Below are 27,979 nucleotides of genomic sequence, written 5' to 3'. Positions count from 1 at the left end.
TGGTGATCAGGAGCAGGAACCAAAGGCTGATATTCCCACTCTCTATCCCTGGGTCACTGGATAGTGATCAGGAGCAGGAACCCTGCCTGATATTCCCGCTCTCTATCCCTGGGTCACTGGATTGTGATCAGGAGCAGGAACCCTGCCTGATATTCCCACTCATTATCCCTGGGTCACTGATTATTGATCAGGAGCAGGAACCAAGGCTGATATTCCCGCTCTCTATCCCTGGGTCACTGATTATTGATCAGGAGCAGGAACCAAGGCTGATATTCCCGCTCTCTATCCCTGGGTCACTGGATAGTGATCAGGAGCAGGAACCAAGGCTGATATTCCCACTCTCTATCCCTGGGTCACTGGATTGTGATCAGGAGCAGGAACCAAGGCTGATATTCCCACTCTCTATTCCTGGGTCACTGGATAGTGATCAGGAGCAGGAACCCTGCCTGATATTCCCACTCTCCATCCCTGGGTCACTGGATGGTGATCAGGAGCAGGAACCCTGCCTGATATTCCCGCTCTCTATCCCTTGGTCACTGATTATTGATCAGGAGCAGGAACCAAGGCTGATATTCCCGCTCTCGATCCCTGGGTCACTGGATAGTGATCAGGAGCAGGAACCCTGCCTGATATTCCCTCTCTCTATCCCTGGGTCACTGGTTAGTGATCAGGAGCAGGAACCAAGGCTGATATTCCCACTCTCGATCCCTGGGTCACTGGATAGTGATCAGGAGCAGGAACCAAGGCTGATATTCCCGCTCTCGATCCCTGGGTCACTGGATAGTGATCAGGAGCAGGAACCCTGCCTGATATTCCCACTGTCTATCCCTGGGTCACTGGATGGTGATCAGGAGCAGGATCCAAGGCTGATATTCGCGCTCTCTATCCCTGGGTCACTGGATAGTGATCAGGAGCAGGAACCAAGGCTGATATTCCCACTCTCGATCCCTGGGTCACTGGATAGTGATCAGGAGCAGGAACCATGGCTGATATTCCCGCTCTCTATCCCTGGGTCACTGGATAGTGATCAGGAGCAGGAACCAAGGCTGATATTCGCGCTCTCGATCCCTGGGTCACTGGATAGTGATCAGGAGCAGGAACCAAGGCTTATATTCCCGCTCTCTATCCCTGGGTCACTGGATAGTGATGAGGAGCAGGACCCCTGCCTGATATTCCCACTCTCTATCCATGGGTCACTGGATGGTGATCAGGAGCAGGAACCAAGGCTGATATTCCCGCTCTCTATCCCTGGGTCACTGGATAGTGATCAGGAGCAGGAACCCTGCCTGATATTCCCACTCTCTATCCCTGGGTCACTGGATAGTGTAATACCATTGTTCAAGAAGGGGAGTAGGGAAAAACCGGGGAACTACAGGCCAGTGAGCCTAACATCAGTGGTAGGAAAATTATTGGAAAAATTTCTGAAGGACAAAATTAGTCTCCACTTGGAGAAGCAAGGATTAATCAGGGATAGTCAACATGGCTTTGTCAAGGGAAGATCATGTCTGACTAATTTGATTGAATTTTTTGAGGGGGTGACTAGGCGTGTGGATGAGGGTAACGCAGTGGATGTGGTATACATGAATTTCAGTAAGGCTTTCGATAAAGTCCCCCACAGGCGACTGGTCAAGAAGGTACAAGCCCGTGGAATCCAGGGTGCCTTGGCACTTTGGATACAAAACTGGCTTGGTGGCAGAAGGCAGAGGGTGATGGTCGAAGGTTGTTTTTGTGACTGGAAGCCTGTGGCCAGTGGGGCACCACAGGGATCGGTGCTGGGTCCCTTGCTGTTTGTGGTCTACATTAACGACTTGGATATGAATGTAAAAGGTATGATCAGTAAGTTCGCTGATGATACAAAGATTGGTAGGGTGGTAAATAGCGAGGAGGATAGCCTCAGTCTGCAGGACGATATAGATGGGTTGGTCAGATGGGCGGAACAGTGGCAAATGGAATTTAACCCGGAAAAGTGCGACTAACAAGGCAAGGGAATACACAATGAATGGGAGGACCCTAGGCAAGACAGAGGGTCAGAGGGATCTTGGTGTGCAAGTTCACAGATCCCTGAAGGCGGTGGAACAGGTAGATAAGGTGGTAAAGAAGGCATATGGGATACTTGCCTTTATTAGCCGAGGCATAGAATATAAGAGCAAGGAGGTTATGATGGAGCTGTATAAAACACTGGTTAGGCCACAGCTGGAGTACTGTGTGCAGTTCTGGTCGCCACACTACAGGAAGGATGTGATCGCTTTGGAGAGGGTGCAGAGGAGATTCACCAGGATGTTACCAGGGCTGGAGCGCTTCAGCTATGAAGAGAGACTGGGAAGATTGGGTTTGTTTTCCTTGGAGCAGAGGAGGCTGAGGGGGGACATGATTGAGGTGTACAAAATTATGAGGGGCACAGATAGGATGGATACTAAGGAGCTTTTTCCCTTCGTTGAGGGTTCTATAACAAGGGGACATAGATTCAAGGTAAAAGGCGGGAGGTTTAGAGGGGATTTGAGAAAGAACTTTTTCACCCAGAGGGTGGTTGGAGTCTGGAACTCACTGCCTGAAAGGGTTGTGGAGGCAGGAACCCTCACAACATTCAAGAAGCATTTGGATGAGCACTTGAAATGCTATAGCATACAAGGCTACGGACCAAATGCTGGAATATGGGATGAGAGTAGACAGGGCTTGATGGCCGGCGCGGACACGATGGGCCGAAGGGCCTCTATCCGTGCTGTATAACTCTATGACTCTATGACTCGATGATCAGGAGCAGGAACCAAGGCGGATATCCCCACTCTCTTTCCCTGCGTCACTGATTATTGATCTGGAGCAGGAGCCAAGGCTGATATTCCCGCTCTCTATCCCTGGGTGACTGGATAGTGATCAGGAGCAGGACCCGTGCCTGATATTCCCACTCTCGATCCCTGGGTCACTGGATAGTGATCAGGAGCAGGAAACCTGCCTGATATTCCCACTCTCCATCCCTGGGTCACAGGATGGTGACCAGGAGCAGGAAACCTGCCTGATATTCCCACTCTCTATCCCTGGGTCACTGGATGGTGATCAGGAGCAGGAACCAAGGCTGATATTCCCGCTCTCTATCCCTGGGTCACTGGAAAGTGATCAGGAGCAGGAACCAAGGCTGATATTCCCACTCTCTATTCCTGGGTCACTGGATAGTGATCAGGAGCAGGAACCAAGGCTGATATTCCCGCTCTCTATCCCTGGGTCACTGGAAGGTGATCAGGAGCAGGACCCAAGGCTGATATTCCCGCTCTCTATCCCAGGGTCACCGATTATTGATCAGGAGCAGTAACCAAGGCTGATATTCCCGATCTCTATACCTGGGTCACTGGATAGTGATCAGGAGCAGGAACCAAGGCTGATATTCCCGCTCTCTATCCCAGGGTCACCGATTATTGATCAGGAGCAGGAACCAAGGCTGATATTCCCGCTCTCTATCCCTGGGTCACTGGATAGTGATCAGGAGCAGGAGCCAAGGCTGATATTCCCGCTCTCTATCCCTGGGTCACTGGATAGTGATCAGGAGCAGGAACCCTGCCTGATATTCCCACTCTCTATCCCTGGGTCAATGGTTTGTGATCAGGAGCAGGAACCAAAGGCTGATATTCCTACTGTCTATCCCTGGGTCACTGGATAGTGATCAGGAGCAGGAACCCTGCCTGATATTCCCGCTCTCTATCCCTGGGTCACTGGATAGTGATCAAGAGCACGAACCCTGCCTGATATTCCCACTCATTATCCCTGGGTCACTGATTATTGATCAGGAGCAGCAACCAAGGCTGATATTCCCGCTCTCTATCCCTGGGTCACTGGATAGTGATCAGGAGCAGGAACCAAGGCTGATATTCCCACTCTCTATCCCTGGGTCACTGGATAGTGATCAGGAGCAGGAACCAAGGCTGATATTCCTGCTCTCTCTCCCTGGGTCACTGGATAGTGATCAGGAGCAGGAACCAAGGCTGATATTCCCGCTCTCTATCCCTGGGTCACTGATTATTGATCAGGAGCAGGAACCCTGCCTGAAATTCCCGCTCTCTATCCCTGGGTCACTGGATAGTGATCAGGAGCAGGAACCCTGCCTGATATTCCCACTCTCTATCCCTGGGTCACTGGATAGTGATCAGGAGCAGGAACCCTGCCTGACATTCCCGCTCTCTATCCCTGGATCACTGGATACTGATCAGGAGCAGGAACCCTGCCTGATATTCCCACTCTCTATCCCTGGGTCACTGGATAGTGATCAGGAGCAGGAACCCTGCCTGATATTCCCACTCTCTATCCCTGGATCACTGGATAGTTTTCAGGAGCAGGAACCCTGCCTGATATTCCTGCTCTCGATCCCTGGGTCACTGGATACTGATCAGGAGCAGGAACCCTGCCTGATATTCCCACTCTCTATCCCTGGATCGATGGATAGTTTTCAGGAGCAGGCACCCTGCCTGATATTCCCGCTCTCTATCCCTTGGTCACTGGATAGTGATCAGGAGCAGGAACCAAGGCTGATATTCCCGCTCTATATCCCTGGCTCACTGGATAGTGATCAGGAGCAGGAACGCTGCCTGATATTCCCGCTCTCTATCCCTGGGTCACTGGATAGTGATCAGGAGCAGGAACCAAAGCTGATATTCCCGCTCTCTATCCCTGGGTCACTGATTATTGATCTGGAGCTGGAACCAAGGCTGATATTCCCACTCTCCATCCCTGCTTCACTGATTACTGATCAGGAGCAGGAACCCTGCCTGATATTCCTGCTCTCTATCCCTGGGTCACTCGATAGTGATCAGGAGCTGGAACCAAGGCTGATATTCCCACTCTCTATCCCTGCTTCACTGATTATTGATCAGGAGCAGGAACCCTGCCTGATATTACCGCTCTCTATCCCTGGGTCACTGATTGTTGATCAGGAGCAGGAACCCTGCCTGATATTCCCGCTCTCTATCCCTGGGTCACTGATTGTTGATCAGGAGCAGGAACCAAGGCTGATATTCCCGCTCTCTATCCCTGGGTCACTGGATAGTGATCAGGAGCAGGAACCCTGCCTGATATTCCCACTCTCTATCCCTGGGTCACTGGATAGTGATCAGGAGCAGGAACGCTGCCTGACATTCCCACTCTCTATTTCTGGGTCACTGGATAGTGATCAGGAGCAGGAACCAAGGCTGATATTCCCACTCTCTATCCCTGGGTCACTGGATAGTGATCAGGAGCAGGAGCCAAGGCTGATATTCCCACTCTCGATCCGTGGGTCACTGAAAATTGATCAGGAGCAGGAACCAAGGCTGATATTCCCGCTCTCTATCCCTGGGTCACTGATTATTGATCAGGAGGAGGAACCCTGCCGGATATTCCCACTCTCTCTCCCTGGGTCGCTGGATAGTGATCAGGAGCAGGAACCAAGGCTGATATTCCCACTCTATATCCCTGGGTGACTGGATAGTGATCAGGAGCAGGAACCCTGCCTGATATTCCCGCTCTCTATCCCTGGGTCACTGGATAGTGATCAGGAGCAGGAACCAAGGCTGATATTCCCGCTCTCTATCCCTGGGTCACTGGATCGTGATCAGGAGCAGGAACCAAGGCTGATATTCCCGCTCTCTATCCCTGGGTCACTGATTATTGATCAGGAGCAGGAACCCAACCTGATATTCCCGCTCTCTATCCCTGCTTCACTGGATAGTGATCAGGAGCAGGAACCAAGGCTGATATTCCCACTCTCTATTCCTGGGTCACTGGATAGTGATCAGGAGCAGGAACCAAGGCTGATATTCCCGCTCTCTATCCCTGGGTCACTGGAAGGTGATCAGGAGCAGGACCCAAGGCTGATATTCCCGCTCTCTATCCCAGGGTCACCGATTATTGATCAGGAGCAGTAACCAAGGCTGATATTCCCGATCTCTATACCTGGGTCACTGGATAGTGATCAGGAGCAGGAACCAAGGCTGATATTCCCGCTCTCTATCCCAGGGTCACCGATTATTGATCAGGAGCAGGAACCAAGGCTGATATTCCCGCTCTCTATCCCTGCGTCACTGGATAGTGATCAGGAGCAGGAGCCAAGGCTGATATTCCCGCTCTCTATCCCTGGGTCACTGGATAGTGATCAGGAGCAGGAACCCTGCCTGATATTCCCACTCTCTATCCCTGGGTCAATGGTTTGTGATCAGGAGCAGGAACCAAAGGCTGATATTCCTACTGTCTATCCCTGGGTCACTGGATAGTGATCAGGAGCAGGAACCCTGCCTGATATTCCCGCTCTCTATCCCTGGGTCACTGGATAGTGATCAGGAGCAGGAACCAAGGCTGATATTCCCACTCTCCATCCCTGGGTCACTGGATAGTGATCAAGAGCACGAACCCTGCCTGATATTCCCACTCATTATCCCTGGGTCACTGATTATTGATCAGGAGCAGCAACCAAGGCTGATATTCCCGCTCTGTATCCCTGGGTCACTGATTATTGATCAGGAGCAGGAACCAAGGCTGATATTCCCGCTCTCTATCCCTGGGTCACTGGATAGTGATCAGGAGCAGGAACCAAGGCTGATATTCCCACTCTCTATCCCTGGGTCACTGGATAGTGATCAGGAGCAGGAACCAAGGCTGATATTCCCGCTCTCTCTCCCTGGGTCACTGGATAGTGATCAGGAGCAGGAACCAAGGCTGATATTCCCGCTCTCTATCCCTGGGTCACTGATTATTGATCAGGAGCAGGAACCCTGCCTGCAATTCCCGCTCTCTATCCCTGGGTCACTGGATAGTGATCAGGAGCAGGAACCCTGCCTGATATTCCCACTCTCTATCCCTGGGTCACTGGATAGTGATCAGGAGCAGGAATCCTGCCTGATATTCCCGCTCTCTATCCCTGGATCACTGGATACTGATCAGGAGCAGGAACCCTGCCTGATATTCCCACTCTCTATCCCTGGGTCACTGGATAGTGATCAGGAGCAGGAACCCTGCCTGATATTCCCACTCTCTATCCCTGGATCACTGGATAGTTTTCAGGAGCAGGAACCCTGCCTGATATTCCTGCTCTCGATCCCTGGGTCACTGGATACTGATCAGGAGCAGGAACCCTGCCTGATATTCCCACTCTCTATCCCTGGATCGATGGATAGTTTTCAGGAGCAGGCACCCTGCCTGATATTCCCGCTCTCTATCCCTTGGTCACTGGATAGTGATCAGGAGCAGGAACCAAGGCTGATATTCCCGCTCTATATCCCTGGCTCACTGGATAGTGATCAGGAGCAGGAACGCTGCCTGATATTCCCGCTCTATATCCCTGGCTCACTGGATAGTGATCAGGAGCAGGAACCAAAGCTGATATTCCCGCTCTCTATCCCTGGGTCACTGGATCGTGGTCAGGAGCAGGAACTAAGGCTGATATTCCCACTCTCTATCCCTGGGTCACTGATTATTGATCTGGAGCTGGAACCAAGGCTGATATTCCCACTCTCCATCCCTGCTTCACTGATTATTGATCAGGAGCAGGAACCCTGCCTGATATTACCGCTCTCTATCCCTGGGTCACTGATTGTTGATCAGGAGCAGGAACCCTGCCTGATATTCCCGCTCTCTATCCCTGGGTCACTGATTGTTGATCAGGAGCAGGAACCAAGGCTGATATTCCCGCTCTCTATCCCTGGGTCACTGGATAGTGATCAGGAGCAGGAACCCTGCCTGATATTCCCACTCTCTATCCCTGGGTCACTGGATAGTGATCAGGAGCAGGAACGCTGCCTGACATTCCCACTCTCTATTTCTGGGTCACTGGATAGTGATCAGGAGCAGGAACCAAGGCTGATATTCCCACTCTCTATCCCTGGGTCACTGGATAGTGATCAGGAGCAGGAGCCAAGGCTGATATTCCCACTCTCGATCCGTGGGTCACTGATTATTGATCAGGAGCAGGAACCAAGGCTGATATTCCCGCTCTCTATCCCTGGGTCACTGATTATTGATCAGGAGGAGGAACCCTGCCGGATATTCCCACTCTCTCTCCCTGGGTCGCTGGATAGTGATCAGGAGCAGGAACCAAGGCTGATATTCCCACTCTATATCCCTGGGTGACTGGATAGTGATCAGGAGCAGGAACCCTGCCTGATATTCCCGCTCTCTATCCCTGGGTCACTGGATAGTGATCAGGAGCAGGAACCAAGGCTGATATTCCCGCTCTCTATCCCTGGGTCACTGGATAGTGATCAGGAGCAGGAACCAAGTCTGATATTCCCACTCTCTATCCCTGGGTCACTGATTATAGATCAGGAGCAGGAACCAAGTCTGATATTCCCGCTCTCTATCCCTGGGTCACTGGATAGTAATCAGGAGCAGGAACCCTGCCTGATATTCCCGCTCTCTATCCCTGGGTCACTGGATCGTGATCAGGAGCAGGAGCCAAGGCTGATATTCCCGCTCTCTATCCCTGGGTCACTGGATAGTGATCAGGAGCAGGAACCCTGCCTGATATTCCCACTCTCTATCCCTGGGTCACTGGATAGTGATCAGGAGCAGGAATCCTGCCTGATATTCCCGCTCTCTATCCCTGGATCACTGGATACTGATCAGGAGCAGGAACCCTGCCTGATATTCCCACTCTCTATCCCTGGGTCACTGGATAGTGATCAAGAGCAGGAACCCTGCCTGATATTCCCACTCTCTATCCCTGGATCACTGGATAGTTTTCAGGAGCAGGAACCCTGCCTGATATTCCTGCTCTCGATCCCTGGGTCACTGGATACTGATCAGGAGCAGGAACCCTGCCTGATATTCCCACTCTCTATCCCTGGATCGATGGATAGTTTTCAGGAGCAGGCACCCTGCCTGATATTCCCACTCTCTATCCCTTGGTCACTGGATAGTGATCAGGAGCAGGAACCAAGGCTGATATTCCCGCTCTATATCCCTGGCTCACTGGATAGTGATCAGGAGCAGGAACGCTGCCTGATATTCCCGCTCTATATCCCTGGCTCACTGGATAGTGATCAGGAGCAGGAACCAAAGCTGATATTCCCGCTCTCTATCCCTGGGTCACTGGATCGTGGTCAGGAGCAGGAACTAAGGCTGATATTCCCACTCTCTATCCCTGGGTCACTGATTATTGATCTGGAGCTGGAACCAAGGCTGATATTCCCACTCTCCATCCCTGCTTCACTGATTACTGATCAGGAGCAGGAACCCTGCCTGATATTCCTGCTCTCTATCCCTGGGTCACTCGATAGTGATCAGGAGCTGGAACCAAGGCTGATATTCCCACTCTCTATCCCTGCTTCACTGATTATTGATCAGGAGCAGGAACCCTGCCTGATATTACCGCTCTGTATCCCTGGGTCACTGATTGTTGATCAGGAGCAGGAACCCTGCCTGATATTCCCGCTCTCTATCCCTGGGTCACTGATTGTTGATCAGGAGCAGGAACCAAGGCTGATATTCCCGCTCTCTATCCCTGGGTCACTGGATAGTGATCAGGAGCAGGAACCCTGCCTGATATTCCCACACTCTATCCCTGGGTCACTGGATAGTGATCAGGAGCAGGAACGCTGCCTGACATTCCCACTCTCTATTTCTGGGTCACTGGATAGTGATCAGGAGCAGGAACCAAGGCTGATATTCCCACTCTCTATCCCTGGGTCACTGGATAGTGATCAGGAGCAGGAGCCAAGGCTGATATTCCCACTCTCGATCCGTGGGTCACTGATTATTGATCAGGAGCAGGAACCAAGGCTGATATTCCCGCTCTCTATCCCTGGGTCACTGATTATTGATCAGGAGGAGGAACCCTGCCGGATATTCCCACTCTCTCTCCCTGGGTCGCTGGATAGTGATCAGGAGCAGGAACCAAGTCTGATATTCCCACTCTCTATCCCTGGGTCACTGATTATTGATCAGGAGCAGGAACCAAGTCTGATATTCCCGCTCTCTATCCCTGGGTCACTGGATAGTGATCAGGAGCAGGAACCCTGCCTGATATTCCCGCTCTCTATCCCTGGGTCACTGGATCGTGATCAGGAGCAGGAGCCAAGGCTGATATTCCCGCTCTCTATCCCTGGGTCACTGGATAGTGATCAGGAGCAGGAACCCTGCCTGATATTCCCGCTCTCTGTCCCTGGGTCACTGGATAGTGATCAGGAGCAGGAACCAAGGCTGATATTCCCGCTCTCTATCCCTGGGTCACTGATTATTGATCAGGAGCAGGAACCAAGGCTGATATTCCCGCTCTCTATCCCTGGGTCACTGATTATTGATCAGGAGCAGGAACCAAGGCTGATATTCCCGCTCTCTATCCCTGGGTCACTGGATAGTGATCAGGAGCAGGAACCAAGGCTGATATTCCCACTCTCTATCCCTGGGTCACTGATTATTGATAAGGAGCAGGAACCAAGACTGATATTCCCACTGTCTATCCCTGCTTCTCTGGATAGTGATCAGGAGCAGGAACCAAGGCTGATATTCCCACTCTCTATTCCTGGGTCACTGGATAGTGATCAGGAGCAGGAACCAAGGCTGATATTCCCGCTCTCTATCCCTGGGTCACTGGAAGGTGATCAGGAGCAGGACCCAAGGCTGATATTCCCGCTCTCTATCCCAGGGTCACCGATTATTGATCAGGAGCAGTAACCAAGGCTGATATTCCCGATCTCTATACCTGGGTCACTGGATAGTGATCAGGAGCAGGAACCAAGGCTGATATTCCCGCTCTCTATCCCAGGGTCACCGATTATTGATCAGGAGCAGGAACCAAGGCTGATATTCCCGCTCTCTATCCCTGCGTCACTGGATAGTGATCAGGAGCAGGAGCCAAGGCTGATATTCCCGCTCTCTATCCCTGGGTCACTGGATAGTGATCAGGAGCAGGAACCCTGCCTGATATTCCCACTCTCTATCCCTGGGTCAATGGTTTGTGATCAGGAGCAGGAACCAAAGGCTGATATTCCTACTGTCTATCCCTGGGTCACTGGATAGTGATCAGGAGCAGGAACCCTGCCTGATATTCCCGCTCTCTATCCCTGGGTCACTGGATAGTGATCAGGAGCAGGAACCAAGGCTGATATTCCCACTCTCCATCCCTGGGTCACTGGATAGTGATCAAGAGCACGAACCCTGCCTGATATTCCCACTCATTATCCCTGGGTCACTGATTATTGATCAGGAGCAGCAACCAAGCCTGATATTCCCGCTCTGTATCCCTGGGTCACTGATTATTGATCAGGAACAGGAACCAAGGCTGATATTCCCGCTCTCTATCCCTGGGTCACTGGATAGTGATCAGGAGCAGGAACCAAGGCTGATATTCCCACTCTCTATCCCTGGGTCACTGGATAGTGATCAGGAGCAGGAACCAAGGCTGATATTCCCGCTCTCTCTCCCTGGGTCACTGGATAGTGATCAGGAGCAGGAACCAAGGCTGATATTCCCGCTCTCTATCCCTGGGTCACTGATTATTGATCAGGAGCAGGAACCCTGCCTGCAATTCCCGCTCTCTATCCCTGGGTCACTGGATAGTGATCAGGAGCAGGAACCCTGCCTGATATTCCCACTCTCTATCCCTGGGTCACTGGATAGTGATCAGGAGCAGGAATCCTGCCTGATATTCCCGCTCTCTATCCCTGGATCACTGGATACTGATCAGGAGCAGGAACCCTGCCTGATATTCCCACTCTCCATCCCTGGGTCACTGGATAGTGATCAGGAGCAGGAACCCTGCCTGATATTCCCACTCTCTATCCCTGGATCACTGGATAGTTTTCAGGAGCAGGAACCCTGCCTGATATTCCTGCTCTCGATCCCTGGGTCACTGGATACTGATCAGGAGCAGGAACCCTGCCTGATATTCCCACTCTCTATCCCTGGATCGATGGATAGTTTTCAGGAGCAGGCACCCTGCCTGATATTCCCGCTCTCTACCCTTGGTCACTGGATAGTGATCAGGAGCAGGAACCAAGGCTGATATTCCCGCTCTATATCCCTGGCTCACTGGATAGTGATCAGGAGCAGGAACGCTGCCTGATATTCCCGCTCTATATCCCTGGCTCACTGGATAGTGATCAGGAGCAGGAACCAAAGCTGATATTCCCGCTCTCTATCCCTGGGTCACTGGATCGTGGTCAGGAGCAGGAACTAAGGCTGATATTCCCACTCTCTATCCCTGGGTCACTGATTATTGATCTGGAGCTGGAACCAAGGCTGATATTCCCACTCTCCATCCCTGCTTCACTGATTATTGATCAGGAGCAGGAACCCTGCCTGATATTACCGCTCTCTATCCCTGGGTCACTGATTGTTGATCAGGAGCAGGAACCCTGCCTGATATTCCCGCTCTCTATCCCTGGGTCACTGATTGTTGATCAGGAGCAGGAACCAAGGCTGATATTCCCGCTCTCTATCCCTGGGTCACTGGATAGTGATCAGGAGCAGGAACCCTGCCTGATATTCCCACTCTCTATCCCTGGGTCACTGGATAGTGATCAGGAGCAGGAACGCTGCCTGACATTCCCACTCTCTATTTCTGGGTCACTGGATAGTGATCAGGAGCAGGAACCAAGGCTGATATTCCCACTCTCTATCCCTGGGTCACTGGATAGTGATCAGGAGCAGGAGCCAAGGCTGATATTCCCACTCTCGATCCGTGGGTCACTGATTATTGATCAGGAGCAGGAACCAAGGCTGATATTCCCGCTCTCTATCCCTGGGTCACTGATTATTGATCAGGAGGAGGAACCCTGCCGGATATTCCCACTCTCTCTCCCTGGGTCGCTGGATAGTGATCAGGAGCAGGAACCAAGGCTGATATTCCCACTCTATATCCCTGGGTGACTGGATAGTGATCAGGAGCAGGAACCCTGCCTGATATTCCCGCTCTCTATCCCTGGGTCACTGGATAGTGATCAGGAGCAGGAACCAAGGCTGATATTCCCGCTCTCTATCCCTGGGTCACTGGATAGTGATCAGGAGCAGGAACCAAGTCTGATATTCCCACTCTCTATCCCTGGGTCACTGATTATTGATCAGGAGCAGGAACCAAGTCTGATATTCCCGCTCTCTATCCCTGGGTCACTGGATAGTAATCAGGAGCAGGAACCCTGCCTGATATTCCCGCTCTCTATCCCTGGGTCACTGGATCGTGATCAGGAGCAGGAGCCAAGGCTGATATTCCCGCTCTCTATCCCTGGGTCACTGGATAGTGATCAGGAGCAGGAACCCTGCCTGATATTCCCACTCTCTATCCCTGGGTCACTGGATAGTGATCAGGAGCAGGAATCCTGCCTGATATTCCCGCTCTCTATCCCTGGATCACTGGATACTGATCAGGAGCAGGAACCCTGCCTGATATTCCCACTCTCTATCCCTGGGTCACTGGATAGTGATCAAGAGCAGGAACCCTGCCTGATATTCCCACTCTCTATCCCTGGATCACTGGATAGTTTTCAGGAGCAGGAACCCTGCCTGATATTCCTGCTCTCGATCCCTGGGTCACTGGATACTGATCAGGAGCAGGAACCCTGCCTGATATTCCCACTCTCTATCCCTGGATCGATGGATAGTTTTCAGGAGCAGGCACCCTGCCTGATATTCCCGCTCTCTATCCCTTGGTCACTGGATAGTGATCAGGAGCAGGAACCAAGGCTGATATTCCCGCTCTATATCCCTGGCTCACTGGATAGTGATCAGGAGCAGGAACGCTGCCTGATATTCCCGCTCTATATCCCTGGCTCACTGGATAGTGATCAGGAGCAGGAACCAAAGCTGATATTCCCGCTCTCTATCCCTGGGTCACTGGATCGTGGTCAGGAGCAGGAACTAAGGCTGATATTCCCACTCTCTATCCCTGGGTCACTGATTATTGATCTGGAGCTGGAACCAAGGCTGATATTCCCACTCTCCATCCCTGCTTCACTGATTACTGATCAGGAGCAGGAACCCTGCCTGATATTCCTGCTCTCTATCCCTGGGTCACTCGATAGTGATCAGGAGCTGGAACCAAGGCTGATATTCCCACTCTCTATCCCTGCTTCACTGATTATTGATCAGGAGCAGGAACCCTGCCTGATATTACCGCTCTCTATCCCTGGGTCACTGATTGTTGATCAGGAGCAGGAACCCTGCCTGATATTCCCGCTCTCTATCCCTGGGTCACTGATTGTTGATCAGGAGCAGGAACCAAGGCTGATATTCCCGCTCTCTATCCCTGGGTCACTGGATAGTGATCAGGAGCAGGAACCCTGCCTGATATTGCCACTCTCTATCCCTGGGTCACTGGATAGTGATCAGGAGCAGGAACGCTGCCTGACATTCCCACTCTCTATTTCTGGGTCACTGGATAGTGATCAGGAGCAGGAACCAAGGCTGATATTCCCACTCTCTATCCCTGGGTCACTGGATAGTGATCAGGAGCAGGAGCCAAGGCTGATATTCCCACTCTCGATCCGTGGGTCACTGATTATTGATCAGGAGCAGGAACCAAGGCTGATATTCCCGCTCTCTATCCCTGGGTCACTGATTATTGATCAGGAGGAGGAACCCTGCCGGATATTCCCACTCTCTCTCCCTGGGTCGCTGGATAGTGATCAGGAGCAGGAACCAAGTCTGATATTCCCACTCTCTATCCCTGGGTCACTGATTATTGATCAGGAGCAGGAACCAAGTCTGATATTCCCGCTCTCTATCCCTGGGTCACTGGATAGTGATCAGGAGCAGGAACCCTGCCTGATATTCCCGCTCTCTATCCCTGGGTCACTGGATCGTGATCAGGAGCAGGAGCCAAGGCTGATATTCCCGCTCTCTATCCCTGGGTCACTGGATAGTGATCAGGAGCAGGAACCCTGCCTGATATTCCCGCTCTCTGTCCCTGGGTCACTGGATAGTGATCAGGAGCAGGAACCAAGGCTGATATTCCCGCTCTCTATCCCTGGGTCACTGATTATTGATCAGGAGCAGGAACCAAGGCTGATATTCCCGCTCTCTATCCCTGGGTCACTGATTATTGATCAGGAGCAGGAACCAAGGCTGATATTCCCGCTCTCTATCCCTGGGTCACTGGATAGTGATCAGGAGCAGGAACCAAGGCTGATATTCCCACTCTCTATCCCTGGGTCACTGATTATTGATCAGGAGCAGGAACCAAGACTGATATTCCCACTGTCTATCCCTGGGTCACTGGATAGTGATCAGGAGCAGGAACCAAGTCTGATATTCCCACTTTCAATTCCTGGGTCACTGGTGAGTGATCAGGAGCAGGAACCAAGGCTGATATTCCCGCTCTCTATCCCTGGGTCACTGGATAGTGATCAGGAGCAGGAACCAAGGCTGATATTCCCGCTCTCTATCCCTGGGTCACTGATTATTGATCAGGAGCAGGAACCAAGGCTGATATTCCCACTCTCTCTCCCTGGGTCACTGGATAGTGATCAGGAGCAGGAACCAAGGCTGATATTCCCGCTCTCTATCCCTGGGTCACTGATTATTGATCAGGAGCAGGAACCCTGCCTGAAATTCCCGCTCTCTATCCCTGGGTCACTGGATAGTGATCAGGAGCAGGAACCCTGCCTGATATTCCCGCTCTCTATCCCTGGATCACTGGATAGTTTTCAGGAGCAGGAACCCTGCCTGATATTCCTGCTCTCGATCCCTGGGTCACTGGATACTGATCAGGAGCAGGAACCCTGCCTGATATTCCCACTCTCTATCCCTGGGTCACTGGATAGTGATCAGGAGCAGGAACCCTGCCTGATATTCCCACTCTGTATCCCTGGGTCACTGGACAGTGATCAGGAGCAGGAACCCTGCCTGATATTCCCACTCTCTATCCCTGGGTCACTGGATAGTGATCAGGAGCAGGAACCCTGCCTGATATTCCCACTCTATCCCTGGTTCACTGGCTAGTGATCAGGAGCAGGAACCAAGGCTGATATTCCCGCTCTATATCCCTGGGTCACTGGATGGTGATCAGGAGCAGGAACGCTGCCTGATATTCCCGCTCTTTATCCCTGTGTCACTGATTATTGATCAGGAGCATGAACCAAGGCTGATATTCCCGCTCTCTTTCCCTGGGTCACTGGATCGTGATCAGGAGCAGGAACCAAAGCTGATATTCCCACTCTCTATCCCTGGGTCACTGATTATTGATCTGGAGCTGGAACCAAGGCTGATATTCCCACTCTCTATCCCTGCTTCACTGATTATTGATCAGGAGCAGGAACCCTGCCTGATATTCCCGCTCTCTATCCCTGGGTCACTGATTGTTGATCAGGAGCAGGAACCAAGGCTGATATTCCCGCTCTCTATCCCTGGGTCACTGGATAGTGATCAGGAGCAGGAACCCTGCCTGATATTCCCACTCTCTATCCCTGGGTCACTGGATAGTGATCAGGAGCAGGAACGCTGCCTGACATTCCCACTCTCTATTTCTGGGTCACTGGATAGTGATCAGGAGCAGGAACCAAGGCTGATATTCCCACTCTCTATCCCTGGGTCACTGGATAGTGATCAGGAGCAGGAACCAAGGCTGATATTCCCGCTCTCTATCCCTGGGTCACTGATTATTGATCAGGAGGAGGAACCCTGCCTTATATTCCCGCTCTCTATCCCTGGGTCACTGGATCGTGATCAGGAGCAGGAACCAAGTCTGATATTCCCACTCTATATCCCTGGGTGACTGGATAGTGATCAGGAGCAGGAACCAAGGCTGATATTCCCGCTCTCTATCCCTGGGTCACTGGATAGTGATCAGGAGCAGGAACGCTGCCTGACATTCCCACTCTCTATTTCTGGGTCACTGGATAGTGATCAGGAGCAGGAACCAAGGCTTATATTCCCGCTCCCTATCCCTGGGTCACTGATTATTGATCAGGAGCAGGAACCCTGCCTGATATTCCCGCTCTCTATCCCTGGGTCACTGGAAAGTGATCAGGAGCAGGAACCAAGGCTGATATTCCCGCTCTCTATCCCTGGGTCACTGGATAGTGATCAGGAGGAGGAACCCTGCCGGATATTCCCACTCTCTCTCCCTGGGTCGCTGGATAGTGATCAGGAGCAGGAACCAAGTCTGATATTCCCACTCTCTATCCCTGGGTCACTGATTATTGATCAGGAGCAGGAACCAAGTCTGATATTCCCGCTCTCTATCCCTGGGTCACTGGATAGTGATCAGGAGCAGGAACCCTGCCTGATATTCCCGCTCTCTATCCCTGGGTCACTGGATCGTGATCAGGAGCAGGAGCCAAGGCTGATATTCCCGCTCTCTATCCCTGGGTCACTGGATAGTGATCAGGAGCAGGAACCCTGCCTGATATTCCCGCTCTCTGTCCCTGGGTCACTGGATAGTGATCAGGAGCAGGAACCAAGGCTGATATTCCCGCTCTCTATCCCTGGGTCACTGATTATTGATCAGGAGCAGGAACCAAGGCTGATATTCCCGCTCTCTATCCCTGGGTCACTGATTATTGATCAGGAGCAGGAACCAAGGCTGATATTCCCGCTCTCTATCCCTGGGTCACTGGATAGTGATCAGGAGCAGGAACCAAGGCTGATATTCCCACTCTCTATCCCTGGGTCACTGATTATTGATCAGGAGCAGGAACCAAGACTGATATTCCCACTGTCTATCCCTGGGTCACTGGATAGTGATCAGGAGCAGGAACCAAGTCTGATATTCCCACTTTCAATTCCTGGGTCACTGGTGAGTGATCAGGAGCAGGAACCAAGGCTGATATTCCCGCTCTCTATCCCTGGGTCACTGGATAGTGATCAGGAGCAGGAACCAAGGCTGATATTCCCGCTCTCTATCCCTGGGTCACTGATTATTGATCAGGAGCAGGAACCAAGGCTGATATTCCCACTCTCTATCCCTGGGTCACTGGATAGTGATCAGGAGCAGGAACCAAGGCTGATATTCCCGCTCTCTATCCCTGGGTCACTGATTATTGATCAGGAGCAGGAACCCTGCCTGAAATTCCCGCTCTCTATCCCTGGGTCACTGGATAGTGATCAGGAGCAGGAACCCTGCCTGATATTCCCGCTCTCTATCCCTGGATCACTGGATAGTTTTCAGGAGCAGGAACCCTGCCTGATATTCCTGCTCTCGATCCCTGGGTCACTGGATACTGATCAGGAGCAGGAACCCTGCCTGATATTCCCACTCTCTATCCCTGGGTCACTGGATAGTGATCAGGAGCAGGAACCCTGCCTGATATTCCCACTCTGTATCCCTGGGTCACTGGACAGTGATCAGGAGCAGGAACCCTGCCTGATATTCCCACTCTCTATCCCTGGGTCACTGGATAGTGATCAGGAGCAGGAACCCTGCCTGATATTCCCACTCTATCCCTGGTTCACTGGCTAGTGATCAGGAGCAGGAACCAAGGCTGATATTCCCGCTCTATATCCCTGGGTCACTGGATGGTGATCAGGAGCAGGAACGCTGCCTGATATTCCCGCTCTTTATCCCTGTGTCACTGATTATTGATCAGGAGCATGAACCAAGGCTGATATTCCCGCTCTCTTTCCCTGGGTCACTGGATAGTGATCAGGAGCAGGAACCAAAGCTGATATTCCCACTCTCTATCCCTGGGTCATTGATTATTGATCTGGAGCTGGAACCAAGGCTGATATTCCCACTCTCTATCCCTGCTTCACTGATTATTGATCAGGAGCAGGAACCCTGCCTGATATTCCCGCTCTCTATCCCTGGGTCACTGATTGTTGATCAGGAGCAGGAACCAAGGCTGATATTCCCGCTCTCTATCCCTGGGTCACTGGATAGTGATCAGGAGCAGGAACCCTGCCTGATATTCCCACTCTCTATCCCTGGGTCACTGGATAGTGATCAGGAGCAGGAACGCTGCCTGACATTCCCACTCTCTATTTCTGGGTCACTGGATAGTGATCAGGAGCAGGAACCAAGGCTGATATTCCCACTCTCTATCCCTGGGTCACTGGATAGTGATCAGGAGCAGGAACCAAGGCTGATATTCCCGCTCTCTATCCCTGGGTCACTGATTATTGATCAGGAGGAGGAACCCTGCCTTATATTCCCGCTCTCTATCCCTGGGTCACTGGATCGTGATCAGGAGCAGGAACCAAGTCTGATATTCCCACTCTATATCCCTGGGTGACTGGATAGTGATCAGGAGCAGGAACCAAGGCTGATATTCCCGCTCTCTATCCCTGGGTCACTGGATAGTGATCAGGAGCAGGAACGCTGCCTGACATTCCCACTCTCTATTTCTGGGTCACTGGATAGTGATCAGGAGCAGGAACCAAGGCTGATATTCCCGCTCTCTATCCCTGGGTCACTGATTATTGATCAGGAGCAGGAACCCTGCCTGATATTCCCGCTCTCTATCCCTGGGTCACTGGAAAGTGATCAGGAGCAGGAACCAAGGCTGATATTCCCGCTCTCTATCCCTGGGTCACTGGATAGTGATCAGGAGCAGGAACTAAGGCTGATATTCCCGCTCTCTATCCCTGGGTCACTGATTATTGATCAGAGCAGGAACCAAGGCTGATATTCCCACTCTCTATCCCTGGGTCACTGATTATTGATCAGGTGCAGGAACCCTGCCTGATATTCCCACTCTCTTTCCTGAGGTCAGAGGGTCGAGATCAGGGTCGGGTCAACTTGCCAACCCGCCCGGATTATCGCAGCGTCTCTAGAAATGGAAGATTAACCCTTCGGGAAATGCTGTTCGCAACCCGGGAGGAAAATCAGGTTTGCACTTTGCCGTTGCAGTTTGCGTCTGTGGACTGTCTTCACTCGCTCACACGACTGGCCACCTGGTTTTTGTAACTTCTTGCATGACATTTGCTGGAGGAAAACCACAAGCAAAGATCCTGAACTCCAGTGGACCCGACCTTTATAAAGTAAATTACAATAACATTTACAAACTGTGGGGAAGTGTCACATGATCAGATGTCACATGATCAAACCTCCAGGCCTTCCTCCAGCTGAAGTTGGCAACTCGACACTTTCACCATGTAACAATCTACCACACCAACCCTCGTGACTTGGAGCCACCTATCCAAACGGTTGATTGGTAATCAGAGATATCCCTTGCCGTCATCGCTAATGCCTCCAGTAAGGCTTCTGTAGAAAGAGGGGAACAATCGTATGACATGGTTGTTTCCCTCTTTCACTGTGAGAAATGAAGGAGTGTCATAGAGCAGACCATAGGAATTCTTAAGTCCCATTTTAGGTGCCTAGATAAATCTGGTGGATCCCTGCAACACAGCCGACCTAGCAAGAGACTCAAGCATCATTATAACACTGTGTTCTGCACAACATCACAATGAAGAAAATCTTGCTGCTTCCAGAAGCACGAGGAGGGTGCACGGGAAGGAGAGTACATGGGACAGGACAGCCAGAGTAAGGAGAGTGCAATTTATAGCCAGTGCTTTCAATAAGTAAAAGTTGACAACAATAAAGTCACTTCACACCTGCCTGCTCTCTCCCTACACCCTCACAAAGTCGCTCACTGTCAAAGACTTGCCAAGTTTCTTCGTCAGAGAGAAGTCCACATTTCCCCTGCCATCATCCAAACCAAGGGGCTGAATGGGCTCCTCCTGTTCTATGTTCCTAAGCCCCACATAAAGTGAAAGCACATGTAGAAATTAATTCAGAATTCGATGTGCAGAAGCCATGTTTACTTTACAAAACAACACATTGTCTAAAAAGTGCCAAAAATTCCAATCACCCTGTTCGCAACTACTTCCCAACACCATGTCTACCCTTTCCACCGGGTAAGTTACTTGTTCGTATTCTAATTTACCACTCCTACGACCTTCTCTGAGGTTAAGATAAGGTGATGTGTGGAGCTGTCCTTCAAGACTAGCAGTCGCCCTTGTGCCAGGCAATGGGAGTGGCCAGAATGGTGTTGATAAAAAAGGTGCTTGAGTGTTTGCAGAGCTTGTCCTCGGCAAATGTAATTCCCCCGACACCCAGATGCTGAGAGAAAAAGTCTGATGGATAAGGAGGTGAATGGAGGCCGTATGATTCGTCGAACATGTGTGTTGGTAACTGTGACTTGACTCACCATGGCCACTTTTGTAAAGTCATTGAACCTCTTCAGACTCTGTGTGGCTGCTCCTGGGGTGGTGCAGGTTGCTGACTGACTGCCACCTCCCTCCAGACAGCCTGTATCATCTTATCTGGCTTCCTGCCCAAAAGTCTACTTTCTTCTGGCCCTGACTTTAGCCAGCAGTGCCTCCAGAGATGCATCAGACAATTTGGGGGCCCTTGCACCTGCTGAGACTATGTGCAGCCTGCCAGCGAGCTTGTGCACAATGTCGCAGGACATGGAGGAATGCAGCTCCAACTTGTGTCAAAGCTGCACGCGGGCATGGACCTATCGGTCAGCTCCATTAACGCAACAGTGGCGCCCACCATGATGGAGCCTCTGCTGACAGCTGTCATGGAAGCTCAGACCACTGCCATCTTGGCTTTGGGGACCTCCAGAGCATCACATCACTCCTGCACTCTGCTCCCACGCAGAGCTGGAGAGATGCTGAGGTGCAGTCCAAGGAGAGTGGCCTTGGTTCCATGAGATGCATCTGCTGTCCTCTCACTCACCCCACTCAAAGGACTCGTGCGGAGTAGCACAAGTGGCACCTGCAGTTGCAGGGACATCTTCTGACCTTCCAGGAGCAGGTAATGAGCCAGTTATGTCCTCAGAGAGAACCACCAGCCAGCCACCTCATTTAAGAAGCAACACTTGGATAATGATTAATGGACTCTCACCACATGAAAGTAGATAAATCGCCAGGCCCGTATGAAATGTATCCCAGGCTGCTAAGAGAAGCAAGGGAGGAAATAGCGGAGGCTCTGACCATCATTTTCCAATCCTCCCTGGCTACAGGCGTGGTGCCGGAGGATTGGAGGATTGCTAACGTTGTATCGTTGTTTAAAAAGGGAGAATTATAGGCCAGTCAGTCGAACCTCGGTGGTGGGCAAATTATTGGAATCGATTCTGAGGGACAGCATAAATCGTCATTTAGAAAGGCATGGGTTAATCAAGGACAGTCAGCTTGGATTTGTTAAGGGAAGGTTGTGTCTGACTAACTTGATTGAATTTTTTGAGCAAGTAACAAGGAGGATCGATGAGGGTAATGTGTTTGATGTAGTCTACATGGATTTTAGCAAGGCTTTTGACAAGGTCCCACATGGCAGACTGGTCAAAAAAGTAAAAGCCCATGGGATCCAAGGGAAAGTGGCTAGTTGGATCCAAAATTGGCTCAGTGGTAGGAAGCAAAAGGTAATGGTTGACAGGTATTTTTGGGACTGGAAGGCTGTTTCCAGTGGGGTTCTGCAAGGCTCTGTACCAGGTCCCTTGCTTTTTGTAGAATATATTAATGATTTGGACTTGAATGTGGGGGGCTTGATCAAGAAGTTTGCAGATGATACAAAAATTGGCTGCGTGGTTGACAGTGAGGAGGAAAGCTGTAGACCGCAGGAAGATATCAATGGACTGGTCAGGTGGGCAGAAAAGTGGCAAATGGAATTCAATCCAGAGAAGTGTGAGGTAATGCATTTGGGGAGGGCAAACAAGGCAAGGGAGCACACAATAAATGGGAGGATACTGAGAAGTGCAGAGGAACAAAGGGACCTTGGAGTGCATGTCCACAGATCCCTGAAGGTAAGCAGGACAGGTATGTAAGGTGGTTAAAAAGGCATACGGGATACTTTCCTTTATTAGCTGAGACATAGAATATAAGAGCAGGAAGGTCATGCTCGAACTGTATAAAACATTGGTTAGGCCACAGCTTGAGTACTGCACACAGTTCTGGTCATCACATTACAGGAAGGATGTGATTGCACTCGAGAGGGTTCAGAGGAGATTTACGAGCATGTTGCCAGGGCTGGAGAATTTTAGCAATGAGAAAAGATTGGATAGGCTGGGGTTGTTTTCTTTGGAACAAAGGAGGCTGAGGGGAGATTTAATTGAGGTGTATAAAATTCTGACGGGACTAGATAGAATGGATAGCGAGGACCTATTTCCCTTATCAAAGGGGTCAATGACCGGGGGCAGAGATTTAAAGTAATTGGAAGAAGGATTAGACGGGAACTGAGAGAAATTTCTTCACCCAGAGGGTGGTGGGGGTCTGGAACTCCCTGGCTGAAAGGGTGGGCGAGGCAGAAACCCTTAACTCATTTAGAAAGTACTTGGATGTGCACTTGAAGTGCCATAACCTACAGAGCTATGGACCAAGTGCTGGAAAGTGGGATTAAGCTGGATAGCTCTTTTTCGGCCGGCACGGACACGATGGGCTGAATGGCCTCCTTCTGTACTGTAATTTTCTATGATTCTATGATCAAAGGGAAGCACCAGAGCAAGAAACACTAGCCCACACATGAAGCACATATTTTGCCATGAATAAATTGGTGCCGTTTGGTCTATAATTTGGTGTTGGGAGTTCCTTCATGGTGATGGAGAGGTGGCGCGGGGACTGACTCCATGCGGCCCTTCAAGAAGGCGCTGGATGCATTTTTGGAAAACTGCAAGATCACGTCGGAAGGAATGAAGATTTTGGGTAATAACCGTGCGCTTATGGCCCCCTGACGTTTGTCTTTGAGCATTCGGAGAGGAAATTTGGACAGATGTTTCCTGGATTGGCTGTGGAGGTGAGTCCAGTAAGAAGTGGGGCGAGCGTATATTTGCCTGATGGCCTTTCCTCATCCTGAGTACGTAGCAACATTACGGCTAGTGACTGCGTGTTACAAACACACTGTCTACTTTCTCACTAACCCCCTCAGAATTACCATCTTCAATCTGTGAGATGACGTCTCTGCCCAGGGAATTAAGGACCTGCCCCTTTCCTCAAAGGACACGGACATATCTATCAATCACCTTCACTACCCCCGAGATGAGGGCTAGCCAACTGCAAAAAGCCAATGGGGTCTCGAAGACAAGGAGCAATGAAAGCAATCACACAAGATGTGTCCCAGCATCAGCATCGGTGCAGCCAATGTCCAACAGCTCCACAAAATCAGGAGCAGCACAAATTCAGACTCCAATAATTGTCCCTGTGAAATGCAGAGGCAGGAGTGGGCACCTATCGTTTGGAGAAATTCTGGCAGAAGAAGATTCTTGTCCACTCAACACAGTATTACAGTGCTGGGAGTTCGGACTTTGTCCGCAGCTTGCTGTCAGGTGACCCGAGACTGACATCTTGTGGTCCAAAGTAGAACTGCAAGAGGGAAAAGGAAGAAAGGGAGTGGTACTCAGCGAGCCAGGAGAAAAAAAATACTACTGAGAAAGCATCAGCATTCTTAGTAATAATGCACACTTCAAGAACCTGTTTCTCAATTTTAATATCTCCCCACAGGGAGGTGCACCGATCCTGGAAGCACTGCAATGCCAGGTCGATGCGTGGAGTGGACGGAGCAAGCCCCTGTTCCATCTCCCTGTTCCAAAAATCAATTTAATATATGGTCCCCAGATAGGGGACGTATCAGATATTAAACTGATAAGAACAGATGCAACACTTTATTAAATTTCAAAAATATACTTTATTCATAGAATCTGCAAGGTACATACAGTACAATCCAAATATCACAATTCAAACAATACAATACTGATCATTCATGATAAATACAGTCCATGGCACTCTAGGATGCCTCAAAGCACTTACAAGTGTGCAGTCTTTGGTACAGATTACATTTATATTACATTATTCAATATTTGTTGTTACACATTCAGCCCGAGGGGGTTTTACTCAGGTTCTAGCCCCTCGGTATACAATGGCGGGAAGGCTTTAAACAGTTGCCTTTCCCCACTGATCCTTTGCGGCGGCCGCACCCATCCTCAGTGCGTCCCTCAGCACGTAGTCCTGGACCTTGGAATGTGCCAGTCTGCAACACTCGGTCGAGGACAGCTCCTTGCGCTGGAAGACCAGCAAGTTTCGGGCAGACCAAAGGACGTCTTTCACCGAGTTGATGGTCTTCCAGCAGCAGTTACATAAGAACATAAGAAATAGGAGCAGGAGTAGGCCAATCGGCCCCTCGAGCCTGCTCCGCCATTTAATAAGATCATGGCTGATCTGATCCTAACCTCAAATCTAAATTCATGTCCAATTTACTGCCCGCTCCCCGTAACCCCTAATTCCCTTTACTTCTAGGAAACTGTCTATTTCTGTTTTAAATTTATCTAATGATGTAGCTTCCACAGCTTCCTGGGGCAGCAAATTCCACAGACCTACTACCCTCTCAGTGAAGAAGTTTCCCCTCATCTCAGTTTTGAAGGAGCAGCCCCTTATTCTAAGATTATGCCCCCTAGTTCTACTTTCACCCATCCTTGGGAACATCCTCACCGCATCCACCCGATCAAGCCCCCTCACAATCTTATATGTTTCAATAAGATCGCCTCTCATTCTTCTGAACTCCAATGAGTGGAGTCCCAATCTACTCAACCTCTCCTCATATGTCCACCCCCTCATCCCCGGGATTAACCGAGTGAACCTTCTTTGTACTGCCTCGAGAGCAAGTATGTCTTTTCTTAAGTATGGAGACCAAAACTGTATGCAGTATTCCAGGTGCGGTCTCACCAATACCTTATATAACTGCAGCAATACCTCCCTGTTTTTATATTCTATCCCCCTAGCAATAAAAGCCAACATTCCGTTGGCCTTCTTGATCACCTGCTGCACCTGCATACTAAATTTTTGATTTTCTTGCACTAGGACCCCCAGATCCCTTTGTACTGCAGTACTTTCCAGTCTCTTGCCATCAAGATAATAACTTGCTCTCTGGTTTTTCCTGCCAAAGTGCATAACCTCACATTTTCCAACATTATATTGCATCTGCCAAATCTCCGCCCACTCACCCAGCCTGTCTATATCCCCCTGCAGGTTATTTATGTCCTCCTCACTCTCTACTTTCCCTCCCATCTTTGTATCATCTGCAAACTTTGATATGTTACACTCGGTCCCCTCCTCCAAATCGTGAATATAGATTGTAAAGAGTTGGGGACCCAGCACCGACCCCTGCGGAACACCACTGGCCACTGGTTGCCAGTCCGAGAATGAACCATTTATCCCAACTCTCTGCTTCCTGTTAGATAACCAATCCTCCACCCATGCCAGAATATTACCCCCAATCCAGTGATTCTTCATCTTGAGCAATAATCTTTTGTGTGGCACCTTGTCGAATGCCTTCTGGAAGTCTAAATACACTACGTCCACTGGTTCCCCTTTATCCACCCTGTACGTGATGTCCTCAAAGAACTCAAGCAAATTTGTCAGACATGACTTCCCCTTCGAAAAGCCATGCTGACTTTGTCCTATTAAATTATGTTTATCCAAATGTTCTGCTACTGTCTCCTTAATAATAGACTCCAAAATTTTACCCACCACAGATATTAGGCGAACTGGTCTATAATTTCCAGCCTTCTGCCTACTACCCTTTTTAAATAAGGGTGTTACATTAGCAGTTTTCCAATCTGCCGGGACCTTTGTCCGTCTCAGTGTGCAACCCCGGGAACAGCCCGTAGAGCACAGAATCCTGTGTTACAGAACTGCTCGGGATGAACCTGGACAGATACCACTGCATCTCTCTCCAGACCTTCTTTGCCAAGGCACATTCCAGAAGGAGATGGGTGACGGTCTCGTCTCCACCGCAGCCTCCTCTGGGACAGCGCGCGGTGGCGCTGAGAGTCTGGGAGTGCATGAAGGATCTGACGGGAAGGGCCCTTCTCACCACCAGCCAAGCTAGGTCTTGGTGCTTGTTTGAAAGCTCTGGCAATGAGGCGTTCTGCCAAATGACTTTGACAGTCTGCTCGGGGAACCAACCGACAGGATCCACCATCTCCTTTTCCCGCAGGGTCTCGAGGACGTTACGGGCGGACCACTTGCTGATCGCCTTGTGGTCAAAGGTGTTTTCCTGCACAAACCTTTCCACGAAGGACAGGTGGGGCGGAACGGTCCAACTGGACGGAACGTTCCTTGGCAGCGTGGCCAGGCCCATCCTTCTCAACACCGGGGACAGGTAGAACCTCAGCAAGTAGTGACACTTTGGGCTCGATTTTTGCACCCGCTATTGGGTGTGTTTTTGGTGGGGGGCTCGAAAATCGGGCATTCCCGGGGCGGGTCCAGAGCCCGGCTCCAACCCGCTCACTTCCGGGTTCCCGCCGGCAATTAAAGCCGTCGGGGTGCCACTTAAAGTAATTAAGTAGGTACTTCAGGTCGTTTGCAGACCTGATTGACCTGATATTTTAGGAGGGGATGGATTTTGAAATTAACTGGGACTGTTTCCCGTACTGGGGGAAACACTCCCAGTTGAAATGGACGTGTTGCAGCCATCAGCCTGTGACAGCTGCAAAAGTCCATTTGCAAAGGTTGGAGGGGGGGGGAAGACCCTCACTCATTGCAGGAGGCCACTCTGTCACTTTGGACAAAGTTTGGCCTCCACCAACATCCTCCTAACAATAAAATTCACCAACTTGCACACTCACCCCGGGGTCCAGACACATGTACCTACCTTGCGAACCCCCTCAAATGTACATCTTCCGGATGGGGGCCGCCGTAGCTGCAGTCATGACCTCCTCGGAGGACAAACAGCATCACCAGCCTCGCCGGCCATGCCGTCCACCTCTGACACGTGGAGCTCCACAACACAGTGCTGTGACACATCCACCTGCACAGCAGGAGGGAGGGCAACCGCAGAGAGAGATGCATCGCAGAGGGCACTACCCTCGCCACAGGGTCTACAGACAGAGGCTCAGCTCCCTGGACCTCTCTGAGCAGCAGTGCACACGGAGGCTGAGTCACTCGACTTGTAGTCGTGGACATCTGCAGCCTCCTTCATGCCGAGCTTCTCCCGGCTGGCCCGAGCACCATCTTCTTACCTGTCGCTGTCAAAGTCACCACTGCCCTCAACAACTTCTCCTCCACATCCTTCCAGGGTGCCACCGGGGACATCGCCGACGTCTCTCAGTCGTCTGCACAAAACAGCCCTGCAAATACACCTACACCCACTCTGCGGTGA

The 27,979-nt window shown here is 50.9% G+C and overlaps 1 pseudogene; it reads right to left on the bottom strand.

Annotated features, from left to right (window-relative positions):
* Positions 1 to 24,323: 24,323 nt before the first annotated feature.
* Positions 24,324 to 24,505, bottom strand: LOC137328284 (U2 spliceosomal RNA; annotated as a pseudogene).
* Between the last annotated feature and the right edge of the window lie 3,474 nt (positions 24,506 to 27,979).

The sequence above is a fragment of the Heptranchias perlo genome, chromosome 12, assembly GCF_035084215.1.
Source record: "Heptranchias perlo isolate sHepPer1 chromosome 12, sHepPer1.hap1, whole genome shotgun sequence".
In the NCBI taxonomy this organism is placed as follows: Eukaryota; Metazoa; Chordata; class Chondrichthyes; order Hexanchiformes; family Hexanchidae; genus Heptranchias; species Heptranchias perlo.
The sequence above is the reverse complement of the archived record's forward strand: the minus strand, read 5'-3'. Positions and strand labels throughout refer to the sequence as shown.